At 37.6% G+C, this 14418-nt stretch overlaps 1 long non-coding RNA gene across 5 annotated transcripts in view; it reads left to right on the top strand.

The window, feature by feature from the left end:
* The window catches only part of LOC111092836, a 117616-nt gene that overhangs the window by 40422 nt on the left and 62776 nt on the right, over window positions 1–14418 (top strand). For 3 of the 5 annotated variants that reach the window (XR_005380015.1, XR_005380016.1, XR_005380017.1), the window contains one exon: window positions 6706–6740. The exons of the other annotated variants lie outside the window; for them this stretch is intronic. This is a non-coding gene — a long non-coding RNA (uncharacterized LOC111092836). The remainder of the gene's footprint in view (window positions 1–6705; window positions 6741–14418) is intronic. 5 annotated transcript variants of the gene reach the window in all.

Here is a 14418-nt window from a genome sequence, read left to right on the forward strand (position 1 = left end):
GGAGTTATCAGCTTCTATCTTTAAAGCCATATAATTAATTAAGTCCACCTGAGGGGCAAGGGTAGCCGGAGAAGGGAAGAAGTCCAAAGAGTGAGTTCTGTGAGATGTAAAGGAATTAGCAGAGGATACTGAGAAGCAGTAGCCAGGGTGACAAGAGGGGGATTCAAGAAAGATGGGTGTTACATAAGTCATGTGAAGAAATAGTCATAAGCATACATAAACATAAACAATATGCTTTTTAATTTTATCACATGAGATCAATTTCCTTGTTTATCTCCTTCACGAGAAGCTGCCAGATTTTTGAGGCCTGGGAATATATCACATCCATTACTCTATTTCTGGGGCTATATAGGTTGGCTTAGAGCCTGCCACATATTAGACTCTCTTGTCAGGACTACATTTCCTCTTACCTATTTCAAAAACAAAATTTTAAATTAAAGAAAAGTTATAAGAATAGTACCATGAACTCTGGAACTCCCTTCACCTCGATCAAAAATGTTCAGTAAACATTTTTCCAGATTTGAATTTTTTTTCCCCTTTCTCTCTTTGAAACTGTTATAGATATCATGACCTATCACACCTAAATAATTCAGGATCTATCCTTAAGAAAAAGGGGCACCTGAGTGGCTCAGTGGTTGAGAGTCTGCCTTCGGCTCAGGTCATGGTCCCAGGGTCCTGGGATGGAGTCCCATATCAGGCTCCTCTCAGGGAACCTGCTTCTCCCTCTGCCTGTGTCTCTGCCTCTCTCTCTGTGTCTCTCATGAATAAATAAATAAAATCTTAAAAAAAAAAAAAAGAAAGGAAAAAGGTAATGACTTATGAAACCACAGTATAGTTACCAAATTCAGGAACATTAATATTGATACACTGTTATTATTAATATACAGTCCATGTGCAAATGTTGCCAATTGTTCCAATAATGCCCTCTGTAACACTCCTCTTCCTTCATACTTTTCATTCTGTTCCTATGTCCCTTTAGCCTCCTTTAATCTGGACCAGTTCCTCAGACTTTGTCTTCTTTGACATTGACCTTTTTTTTTTGACATTGACATTTTGAAGCACACAGGCCAATATGTTTTTAGAATGCTCACCATTTAAGATTTTTTTCCCAATGTTTAGATTTCCCCCATTTTAGGCAGGAAAATGCATAAGTGATATTGTATACATATTAGAAACTCAGTGTTGATTGAATCATTGTTAAAGAGAGTAATTCACTAATTACTTAAAGGAAGATTATGTCAAGATAGAAATTGAGATGGGTCTTAGATGCTACCTTGCTTGCATAGAGATAGGTAGGTAGGGGGAGGAAGGTTGGTACTAGCAAAAACACCTGGTCTGGATGAGAGATCAGAGCTTTATTTACTCACAGCAATAACACCCGGTCTAACACAGTTGTGTTGTCTCTCAGGCTTCAAGCCCCACACAGGGAGACTCAATGGGAATAAGGTGGGGAGGCCTTCATGTAGGGAGGGATCACCCTATGGGAGAGGGCCTTTGGGAGTTGACATAGGGAGGAATAACCATTCTTCTTTCCCTTTCTTGAAGGAGGGAGAAAAGTGTGCCTCTAATGTAAACTAATTCTCCTTAGGAACAGAAAGGGAAGAATCTTGGATTGTTACCCTTTGGAAGCTCAACTATCTAAATTATCTCTGAGGGAAGATAAAACCAGCCTCTTTGAAATCAGAACCTGGATTTTCTGTTCTTTTGATGTGTAAACACACAGTCAGCTAGTTCCCCAAATCCTTCCTTAGGCATCTTTAGGGAAGGAGGGAAAGTTCCTTGTCCTGGAATGTAACGCTTTGACTCCAGGTAAGATAAGTTTTATAAGCAAGGCAGTAAACAAACATTCTCATCTTCATAGTAGATCAGTGTCCTGCAGGAACACAGGAATACAGGGAAAATTAATTTTCCCACAGACTACAGTGCAAAATTTCAGAATGGGCAAAATTTGTGTTGTGTAATGTATGGGCATGCTTTCTGCACTCTTTCTCTCGCATTTAGCACATCTTTCCTTTGATCTTTGGTGCTCTTGTGGGACTCCACTCTATCACTTTTGGGGTATGGGATGCTTTTCAAAATACTCTATGCCACAAGATTACTTTTGTCCTGTCTTCAAATTAAAAAGTTCCATACTTCTAGGTGCTAGAAGGAGAGCAAACTAACTCAAAATTAGCCATTGGTGAGTTATGTGCTCTTAATATTGTAGGAGATAACTGGAGTACCCCCAGGGTACTGATACCTATCACACAGAGGCGGAAGCATTGAAAGAAAGAATGAGGGTGAGGTGAATTTTGTGAAAGCACACTTGTGACTTGGAAAATACCATATAAATGAATGTCAGTTGGTATAATGATTATTACTAATGCTACTACACTAGGGCCTGGGTACAAGAAGACATTATTATTATTCATGGCTCGTATTAACTTCCCCCACTTTCATGCGTAGGTCTCCATTTTCCTACTTTCTGTCTCATGGTCACAAGAGGGTTGCTGCAGCATCTATAGACACATTTCTGTACATTCCTAGCAGAAAGAAGGATGAGAAGTAAAGGGCGAAGAGGACAAAATAAGCTTTGTCATTTTATTCAGAAAAGAGTGAGTTCTGTGAGATGACTCACAGTGAGTTCTGTAAGGGACACTTTCTCAGAAACTACTACATTCATCTTATTTCAAAAACTGTCACAACCAGTCCCAATGCCAAGGAGGATGGGGAAGTATTTTTTGAATTGGGCACAGAGCTACTTCGAATGAAATCAGTGCTCTATTAGGGAGAAGAGTTGGGCAGGGTTGGGGTGGATCTTGTTTGAGTAGGCAACTAGCAACGTTAGCCCCATATAGTCATTTTACCTCTAGGAATTTACCCTACAGTTATACTGTAGAATCTGTCGTGCCCCCAGGCTTCCCTGCTACCATTTTGGTGTGCCTGTTTCCTCCACCACTCCTCCCTGGCAGCTGTGGGAGCTGCTGGGAATGGCTCCCACCTACAACCCCAGAGGATTCCCTTTGGATGATTAGAACCACGTGAACTTTAAAGAGTTTCTCTCATATCTCCCCACCCTCACACCCATCCTGGAGTAGCCAGTGACTATTTGGGTGTTAGAAGGTAGAGGGAGGGACACTAACTTATTCTCCAGACAGAGAAGGTACTTTGAGACTAAAAAACAAAGCAAGCCACTCCATGCTATGTATAGAGTATATTATTCACAGTGACTTACTGATGGAGGAGATCAGGCCTGCAAGGATCCAGGCACTACACAGCTATTCTCTGCCCAGTTTGGACCTTAACCTGTGGGTTTTTTTTAGAGTGAAGGGATCATTGTGGTGAGGTCAAAGGGTAGTTATCTAAAGTGGTGCCTTCTATTGGGCCAGTCATCTCTAGTAGTTATCTAAAATGGCATCTTCTGCGCACCTATTTAGGGAAGATCAGAGCACACTTTCCTGTGTTCTCATCAGGACATACACGTTAACTTCCAGGGGGCCTGGAACGCATAGCTCTGAGGGAGGTCATCATGAAGACATGAACACGATGAACGGCCAAAGATGGAGTCAGTGTTGTCAGCACTCCTACAGTGAGGGTGCAAATGTTTTGGTCCCTAGCCTAAGGGCAGGTAAAAGTTGCTTGCAATTTATGCTTTCCAGCTTCCTATAGGAATAGACTTAGTCCAGTCTTCCTCTGAAACCACATTCTTGCTTAACTTCTGCTTCCTTGTCCTGCTTCTCTCACTTTTCTAGGTTTACTCCTGAGAGTGTTCTCCTAAAAAAACACTTGCATGAGAGCCTCCACCAGAATCTCTGCTCCTAGAGAGACAGACCTAAGATACTCACTCATATGTGAAATTACACATACAAGATTATCCATTGTTTTATTGTTTGTAATAGGAAAAGACTTTAAACAAGCTAAGTATCCATTGCTAGCATACTGGTTGAATAAAGTATGGTAACATGTATAATTAGGTACTTACCATCCAGTTGTTAAAAAGGATGAGACAGCTAAACTCATAACATTGGTTCCTCTGGGAAAGAAATTGGGGGTTGAGGAACAGGATGAGAAGTAAACATTTCACTGTACAGTTTGTTCCTTTTGAATTTGGAACCATTTGGATGTATTGTGTATTTTAAAAGGCAAAATTAAAAATTAATGTGGGCTAAGCAAGCAAATTGGATACTCAAGTGAAAACTCTCAATTACCTATAACATTTATTAAATGACAATAAAATAGTAGTAACAAAAACTATTATCTACTGAGAGATTAGTCTGTGGCCTATGTCTATTCCTTTTATATCTACATTTCTCAAAGTCGTCTACACTGCCTGTCACCACTGTGATCTGGCTCTGTCCTCTCTGATAAAATAACTCTTACCGAGGTTATTGGTGACCTCCTTGTCTTTAAATCCAGTGGCTGTTTTTCACTTCTCATTTTTGTTCTCTCAGCAGCATTCTGTGATAGTATGCTTCCTGGTTTTTCACCTACACTACATTCATTTCTTCCTAGCTTCCTTGATCAGTTTGTCCCCTTCTACCATCTTTAAATGTCCAAGTTCTCAAGACTCAGTCTTAGGCTGGCTTCCCTTCTTACTTCATGCTTTCTTCCCAAGTGTTACTATCTACATCTGTGGCTTCAGTGACCATCAGTGGACAAGTGCATCCCCAGTTTCATAATCTCTTCTGAGCTCCTGTTTTCAACTACATATTTACCAAAATTTCCACTGGGATGTCCCAGTGAATGGCACCACCGTTCACCCAACATCTCCTTTCAGAAGCTTAGGGATCATCTTCCTCATTTAATGCTCAGATCCAATCAACCACCAAATCCAATCAATTTTGACTTTTAAATATTTCTCTAATCTGTTCATTTCCTTCCATCTATACTATTGCCACCCTCTCATAGATGCTTTGTAGGCTCTTACCTTGATTAGTGCAAATAGCATCTAACTTGCCTTTCTGCTTATTGATCTTGGTTTTCTCTATTGCATTCACCACACTAAGCCCAGAAAAATCATTTCAAGGTATAAATGTAATGTAACTCCCTTCAATAACACTTTGCAATGGATTTTCAATGCATTTCAAATAAAATCTAAAATTTTCACCAAAGGCTTCAGGGCTACATGGTCTGAGCTATGCCTACCTCTTCAATCTTATTTTAAAGCATTTTCACTTTGGCTCCCTTAGGGTTCTATCCTCAATACTGGCTCTTTATTGTCTCATCTACTTTTGTTGTTTTCACACTTTTAACATTATTCTTCCTGCTTTTCTGTGTTTGGCCTTTTTTCAGTGTTCAAATCTCAGATCAGGTGTCACTTCCTCAAAAAGTCTTCTCCAACCATGAATCTAAAGTGCCCTTATCCTGTTTTATATCACAGAAGAAAATATTTACTTTCTTCTTAACACTTAACAAAATATATTACTACACTCATTTATACATGCATATACATACATACAGTTACATATTAAATATGTAACTATTTATTTGTGAGTTTATTATCCACCTCTATCCCAAATGTCAGTCTTAATTACCAATATATTCCTTTTAGCTAGAACAATGCATGGTATGTAGTAAGAAGTTAATAAACATTTGTTAAAGGCTTTCACATTATTTATGTTTTTGCCCTCTGGTCACATTGGCTTTATTTGAGCTCTTAAAAAATACATTGCAACTTTATTCCTTAGTACCTTAGCATATCCTATTTGCTTTGCCTGGAAATCTCCCTACCACAGTATATTTAGTTACCGGCTATCTATTTTCCAGGTCTTAGCATACATGTTATTTCCTCAGCATTATTCTCCCTGACATTCTAGACAAGATGAGGTCAGTGTTATATAATCTTGCAATATCTGAATTTTTCCTTCATAACACTTATGGAAACTTGTAATTCTATTTATTTGTTGATCTGTTTCCTATAGAATAGAGATCAGCAAGCAATGGCCCATGGGCCAAGTCTAGCCTACAACATATCTTGTAAGTAAAGCTTATTAGAACACAGCAACACCCATTCATTTATGTATTTCTTGTATGGCTCCTAAAATATTTATACTCTGGTCCTTTACAGAAAAGGTTTGCTAACATCTGTTGTAGATTAGACTATGATCTCTTTTAAGGCAAGGATATTGTTTTACTTATATATTTCTAGAACACTAATAAAAATTATAGAACTCCAGTAAAAACTAGTTAAAATAAATAAATGATAATCACTTTAAGTACATATGTTATTTTAATCTTCACAACTTTATGAAATAATTGGTATTATCTACAATAATATTTTCTATAAAGGACATCATTGGGATTACTGATGAATTTATGTTAGAAATAGTAGAGGATGACATATAGTACAGATTTACTTGTAGCTTCCCCTGAAAAGGGGTGGAGACTGTTCCCCCATTGTATAAGTCAGAGATCTCCAGAAAAACAGAACCAGTAGGACAGATATAGAAATATATCTAGATATTTAGATAAGAGAAATTGACTTAGGTGATCACAGAGGCCAACGGGTCCCATAGTCTGCCATCTGTAACCTGAAGAACTAAGAAAGCCAGTGGTATAAGTTAGTCCAAGTCTGAATTGCTGAGACCCAGGGGACCAATGGTATGAGTCTTGAACTGAGTCTGAACCCCTGAGAACCAGGACTTCCAGTGTCTGAGAGCAGGAAAAAATGGATGTCTCCCCTCAAGCAGACAGAGTGAATTTGTCCCTCCTTTTTGTTCTATTCAGGCCCTTGAAGAACTGGAAGATGCCCACTCACACTGGTGAGAGTGATTTACTTTATTCAGTTTACTGATTCAAATGTTAATAATGTTTTACCAGCTATGCCTGTTGAGTGGACACATGAAATTAACAGTCATGCCTACCTCTTGAATCTAGGACTGGACTAATGACTTACTTTGCTCTATAAAATGTAGAAACAGTATTCAGATTTTTGAATTTTAACCTCCAAAGGTCTTGTGCTTTTTGCTCTTGCTCTCTTAGAACGCTGCCCTGAGACTACCATGTAAATAAATTCAATCTAAGCTCTGGAACATAAGGCCATAAACTAGGAATGCCAGTTGACAGCCAGCACTTGTGTCAGGTGCATGAATGAGACTCTCTTGGAGAGATTACTGTAGTCACATGAGTGATTCCAGGAAAAGTCAGCAGAAGAACCACCCAGATGACAAACTGCAATCCACAGAAATTATGAAAAATAAATTTTAGGTTTTAGGTTACTAATTTTGGGGGTGATTTGTAATGCAAGAAAAGCTACCTGAGGGCAGCCCTGTTGGCTCAGCGGTTTAGCGCTGCCTTCAGTCCAGGGAGTGATCCTGGAGACCTGGGATTGAGTCCCACGTAGGGCTCCCTCATGGAACCTGCTCCTCCCTCTGCCTGTCTCTCTCTCTCTCTCTCTCTTTCTCTCTTTCTCTGTGTGTCTCTCATGACTAAATAAATAAAATCTTAAAAAAAAAAAAAAAAAGCCATCAATGTGCAGTCTGGTTCTCAGCTCACAGATGTGAAATTTAAAATTGTTAATAAACCCAGAATTGATCAGATTCTGATCAATACTCTGATAACTAAACTCAGAAGAAACTTTCTATTTATAAGCCAGGACATCTATCAGAAAAATTTATAGTGGAAATTATGTATTTTTTCATGTCCTCTGTTTAGGTGACTGGGAAGCATTTATACAGTTTCTTTAGGGGAGAATAGAAGTAGAGCAATGGAAAATATATTGTTTATCCAAACTGTGAAATTCTTGATCCAAACTATGATGAGTAGAGTAAACCAACTTTATCCTTCAGGAGTCAGAACTATCGCACAATCAGAGTATATGTGTCCACTATAGTCAATTTCTTTGGACTCAAAATAGTAATTCGGTAATCAGTGCCAAAACCTTGCTCTCTTAGTATCATTTCATTATTTCCTCTAACATTTGCTTTTACTACAAAATTTCTTTGGGTAGTGTAAAGTTGATATTTTAGCAATGTTGGGTACAATTGCATTCTAGTCCTTTCTCAATGATATTACATCCCAATCACTGTAATGAATGATCTTATGTGTTTCCAGGGATTCTTATTGGATAGGTATTTCTCATTTGTCTTTTGACTTTGTTAATAAATTCTTGACTTATGCCATGAATAGTTTTTTTTAGTAATAAAGTTTGTCATTTAAAAAGATCTCTTCTGGATTTTGTTTCATACTTAGAAGGCCAAGGTCCTCAGAGATCTACCTCTTACTGTTGGACAAGAGAAACAAAAACGACTTTCATCCCAGGATCATTAGGAGTGGGCTAGTTGACCTGGTGATATAAATAGTAAGAACCCAGGTCAATTATATCTCAGTAAACCTGGAATATAGATAGATGGATAGATAGACAGATGGATGAACAGATAGATAGGAAGGACTCTTGAAGACAATAAAAAATAAGAACTTGAAGAAAAACAATCTTCCTCATTCCTGGTCTGTGAAACAATTTTCTGATTCATAACAGAGGATTGTCTCACTAGTTTTTGTTTTGTTTACTTTCATAAAGTCAGGGAATTGTTAGTCTGATCTGTGTGATAAGGTTTCAGATATATACCTGGTATACTTACAAGAGAGATATTATTGTCAGAAAGGTTTATTTTTACACATAAAGCAAAAGAAAACAACACAGGAATCTTCTTATTTTACTTATCTGCCACTTATTTTATTTTATTTTATTTATTTTAATTTTTTTATTTATTTATGATAGTTACAGAGAGAGAGAGAGAGGCAGAGACACAGGCAGAGAGAGGGAGAAGCAGGCTCCATGCACCGGGAGCCCGATGTGGGATTCGATTCCGGGTCTCCGGGATCACGCCCTGGGCCAAAGGCAGGCGCCAAACCGCTGCGCCACCCAGGGATCCCTGCCACTTATTTTAATTCATTATTATTCATTTGTGTTTAAACAGGAAATAATTTCTTGGAAAATAAATAATTTCTATTTTTGAAGAGCAAATAATTTTTATCTCAGAAATAATTTACATAACTGTGCATTCTGGGTAACAACCTCAAGTTTTTGTCTTATTAGAAGTATACACAAATCGGGGATCCCTGGGTGGCTCAGTGGTTTAGTGCTTGCCTTCCACCCAGGGCATGATCCTGGAGACCCCGGATCGAGTTCCATGTTGGGCTCCCTGCATGGAGCCTGCTTCTCCCTCTGCCTGTGTCTGTGTCTCTCTCTCTGCGTCTCTCATGAATAAATAAATAAAATCTTAAAAAAAAAAGGAAGTATACACAAATCAACTTAAGTTTATATTCCTTGGCCGTGACCCAAATCTATTGTCTTAACCTAATGATCCATTATTTCTTGTAAAATTCCAAGTAAAATTTGTCTGACCTGACAGAAAAGCCTATGTAAATAAACAATTGCACAAAAAAGCATAAAGCAGCATTTAGGATATATTTGCTCCTATTGCCATAAATTTGTAGAGAGTAACATTCTAGTGATATTTCCTTTATTGTCACATTTATAAATATGTGACCAAACAGTGTGGAAAAGTAGTGCTATGCACTCCTTATTTAATTGTTACTGTAAGATCTTTTTCATTTTTAACTGTATTTGTTCCAGTAAAATTGGTCTCCATAGGTATGCTTTTAGCTTATAATGCTAACTAACGAAAATCCAGAGCTTGGCTTTATCAATGCAAGCCTTTCCAATTAACAAAAGATATTTCAGAAAGAGATAAAGGATATGCTTCTCTTCCTTATAGCACAGAGGAAGAGATATCTCTCTGTGACGTAAAATTTGTTTGAAATATTTGATTTTATAAAATGTTAAATGGTGGATAGTCACAAAAATATTGATTTTGTGCAAAATGGAGATAGTGTAACTTTATTTTAAGCATGTTCTATTTTCTGTTGTTATAAATCTTCCCTTGAAAGTATAATTTTTTCTGTTTCCTGAAACTCTATTTTTTATTGAAGTATAGGTGACATACATTACATTAGTTTCAAGTATACAACATAGTGACTCAAGTTTATCCATTCTGCTATGCTTACCACAAGTACAGCAACTATCTGTCACGATACCACACTATTACAGTATCGCTGACTATATTCCCTATGCTGTACCTGTACCTTTTATCCCTGTGGCTTATTCATTCTCTAACTGGAAACCTCCCACTCTCTTTCACCCACTTTGCCTATTCCAGCACCCCACTTCCCTTTGGAAACCATCAGTTTGTTTTCTGTATTTATGGATCTATTTCTGCTTTTTTGTTTATTTATGTTTGATTTGTTTTTTAGATTCCGTGGAAGTAGAATTATATGAGTGAAATCATATGGTGTTTGTCTTTCTCTGTCCGCCTTATTTCACTTAGCATAATATTCTCTGGGTCCACCCATATTGTGACAAATGGTAAGATCTCATCCTTCTTTATGGCTGAGCAATATTCCATTACACACCCCCCTCAACATCTTCCCTATCCATTCATCTATGGATGGACATTTGGGTGGCTTCCCTATCTTGGCTATTATAAATAATGCTGCAATAAACATGAGGGTACACATACCTTTTCAAATTAGTGTTTTCATTTCTAGTGGGTAAATGCCCATAAGTGGTATTACTTAGTCATATAGTATTTCTATTTCTGATGTTCTTTTTTTAATTTATTTATTTTTGAGATTTTATTTATTTATTCATGAGAGACACACAGAGAGAGGCAGGGACACAAGCAGAGAGAGAAGCAGGCTCCATGCAGGGAGCCCGACGGGGGGACTCGATCCCGGGTCCCCAGGACCACACCCCAGGCTGAAGGTGGCGCTAAACCACTGAGCCACTGAGGCTGCCCTACTTTTGATGTTCTGAGGAATCTTCATACTGTTTTCCACAGTTACTATACCAATTTACATTTCCACCAGAAGTGTATAGGTTTCCTTTTTCTCCACATCCTCACCAACACTTGTGGTTTCTTGTGTTTTTAATTTTAGCCATTCTGACAGGTGAAAGGTGATATCTCCTGGGGGTTTTGATTTGCATTTCCTGATGATGAACATATTTTCAAGTGTTTGTTGACCATCTGGATGTCTTCTCTGAAGAAATGTCTATTCAGGGCCTCTGCCCATTTTTAACCAGATTAATTTTTTTTTTTTTTTGGTGTTGAATTTGTATAAATTTAGTCCCAGAGTTTGGTCAAGGGTTGGTACCATGACTCCAGATACTTCCAGAAATAATTAAATGTTCTGTGTGAACTCCTTCCTTGTTCCTTTTTTTATTCATGCATGGGGGGTGGGGAGGGCTGGGATTTTGCTAGATTTCTTATTTCACCAAAGTGTCTGTGAGTCTTATCTAGTTAAAATTTACAATTAGCAATACTTTGGATATGAACCCCTTATTAAATATATAATTTGCAAATATCTTCCTGGGAAGTGTAATTTTTTTTAGGGTTTATTTAAGAGAGAGAGGGCACAAGTGAGAGGGGCAGAAGGAGAGAGACTCCCAAGTAGACAATGTGCTGAGCATGGAGCCAGATGCAGGGGTTAAGTTCACAACCCTAAGATTACCACCTGAAACAAAACCAAGAGTAGACTCTTATCTGACTGCACAACCCAGACTCCCCAGACCTATAATTTTTAAAAAAGAGTCTTGTAAAGAGTCTGTAAAACTATTAAAACTTAGATGTTTAGTTGCTATGTCCTTAAAAATAAACTTTAGAGAAATTCTTGTGCTTTGAGAGTCCTAAAAAAATAATAGATTGAAGATTTAGTAGGACTCATTTAACTAAATAATAGGTTACAATCGTGGCTTAAATTTATACAACAGAAGATACAATATAGGATCAGCAGAAAAAATATATGTATAGGGGAAGACCAGAGATTAGATGCAGACTTCCAGGTCTTCCCTGCATGTCGGTCACACTGCAGTGCTTTCAGTCTAGGAGGAAATTATAGGAATGTGTATAAGATATCTCTGCTGAGGTAAACCCACTTAGGTCTTAGGGCCCAAAAATTCTTATGGGAATCTGGTCATGTAGGCACATTCCTTCTATGTGACCACTCATGGTGCAGACCTCACACTAGGAAGCAGATGCACATGATAAATTTTGTTATGTATGTCAAACAAGACTGAAAGTCTGATATCATCTTGTCTTAATGCTTTCCGAAGACAAGTAACTATGTTAATTCCAAGGATTTAGCTCCCAGAGGTTGGTCAAGGGATTGGTATCTTTACTCTAGACTCTCCCAGAAATAAGCAGACATGCTGTGTGAACTTCTTCCTTGAAGTTTATAATTCTGACTGATTGCTTTACTTGATAATTTGTTGCCCTGCTAGTAATGTTGCAACTGACATCTCTGAATGTGTAAATAGTATAAATTCTAATAAGATTGCTCTGCAAATCAGAAAATCATTTGTTCCTCTTTTCTTTCCCCCATGTATGATGGGGGGGAAAGCCCTGTGACTTAGCTAGATTTTTTTCCTTAAAAAACTGTCTGTGAGTCTATCTATTAAAATTAACAAGTAAAAAAAAAAAAAATTAACAGGTAGCAAGGTATTCTAGCAGTGTATAATTTTAAAATATTTTATTATGAAAGTAATATATGTGTGTAAACTATTCATAATACATAGTGCAGTATAATAATAGCATGTTTTTGTTAGTCTAGAAATAATGAATTGAAGGTTCCAATAATTGCCATAGAACTTGCCCATTTAAAGTGTACAATTCAGGGCAACCCGGGTGGCTCAGTGGTTTAGCGCCACCTTTAGCCCAGGGCCTGATCCTGGAGACCCGGGATAGAGTCCCATGTCAGACTCCCTGCATGGAGCCTGCTCCTTCATCTGCCTGTGTCTCTGTGTCTCTCGTGGATAAATAAATAAAATCTTTATAAAAAAGTATACAATTCAGTGATTTTGATGTATTCATAAAATTGTGCAAACATCACTAAAATTTTTTTTTTTAATTTTATTTATTTATTCATGAGAGACACACAGAGAGAGAGGCAGAGACACAGGCAGAGGGAGAAGCAGGCTTCATGCAGGGAGCCTGATGTGGGACTTGATCCAGGGTCTCCAGGATCATGCCCTGGGCTTAAGGCGGCGCCAAACCGCTGAGCCACCAGAGCTGCCCAGCATCACTAAAATTAATCTTAGAACATTTTCATCACCTCGTCATCCCCATTTCTACTCAAATCATAAACCCTAGGCAACCACCAACTCCTTTTTGTCTATATGGGTTTACCTATTTCAGACATTTCATATAATTCATATATAATATAATTATATAATATGCCGTCTTTTGTTACTAACTTCTTTCACTTACCATGCTTTCAAGGTTCATCCAGGTCATAACATTCATCAGTACTTTATTATTTTTTTTTTATTGCTGGATAATACTCCATTTAGTTTATCCATTTATCAGTTGATGGATATTTGTTTCTTCATTTTGGCTATGATGAATAGTGCTGCTCTGAACACTCATGTACAAGTTTTTGTTTGTTTTGAAGATTTTATTTATTTGTTTGAGAAAGAGATAGTGAGAAAAAGCACAAGCAGGAGGGAGGAACAGGCCCCCCACTGAGCTGGGAGCTCAATGTGGGGCTCGATCCCAGGACCCTGGGATTATGACCTTAGCCGAAGGCAGACACTTAACCGTCTGAGTCACCCAGGCATCCCTACAGGTTTTTGTTTGAACATGTTTTAATTTCTTTTGGGTATAGCTACAAGTGATTTGCTGGGTCATATGATAGCTCCACGTTTAACATTTGAGGAACTTCTAAACTCTTCCTCCCAGCATTGTATAAGGGTTCCTATTTTTTCACATCCTCCCCAACACTTGATATTATTTGTCTTTTCGTGATTGCTGTAAAGGTGGATTTTTTCTTCCATACTTCCAGATATAATCTCTGATGAAAAATCAATAATTACCATCTTGAGGCTCTCCTAGATTCTGAAAAAAGATAGTGCTCTGACAAAATAGTTTCTTACTTATCACTCAATTTTTCTGTTCAGTTTTTAGTTGGGGATATTGCATTTTATGATTATTAAATTCAAATGATTTCTAAATTTATGTGCTACCAAGAAGTGATGAGTTTCTTACTTATCACTCAATTTTTCTGTTCAGTTTTTAGTTGGGGATATTGCATTTTATGATTATTAAATTCAAATGATTTCTAAATTTATGTGCTACCAAGAAGTGATGAATTCACCATTACCGAACATATTTAAACAGAAATGGGATGACTGGTTAGCACAGACATTTCAAGGGATATATATATATATATATTTGGTGATTTTTACAAGACTCAATAGCAAGTCGAACTTGCAGCTATAGTACAACATAGGCTTCAGAGCAAAAGCAATAGAAAAAACGACCTACATGAGGTGGTGTATAGAGAAATCTAAGACATATTACAAGTCCTTCCTAATCTGAAGACACACAGGATATGCTTTCTCTTTAGAAGCAAACTATAGGAACATAGGTGGAATGTATTTGC

This window comes from Canis lupus, chromosome 27 (assembly GCF_011100685.1).
Source record: "Canis lupus familiaris isolate Mischka breed German Shepherd chromosome 27, alternate assembly UU_Cfam_GSD_1.0, whole genome shotgun sequence".
In the NCBI taxonomy this organism is placed as follows: Eukaryota; Metazoa; Chordata; class Mammalia; order Carnivora; family Canidae; genus Canis; species Canis lupus.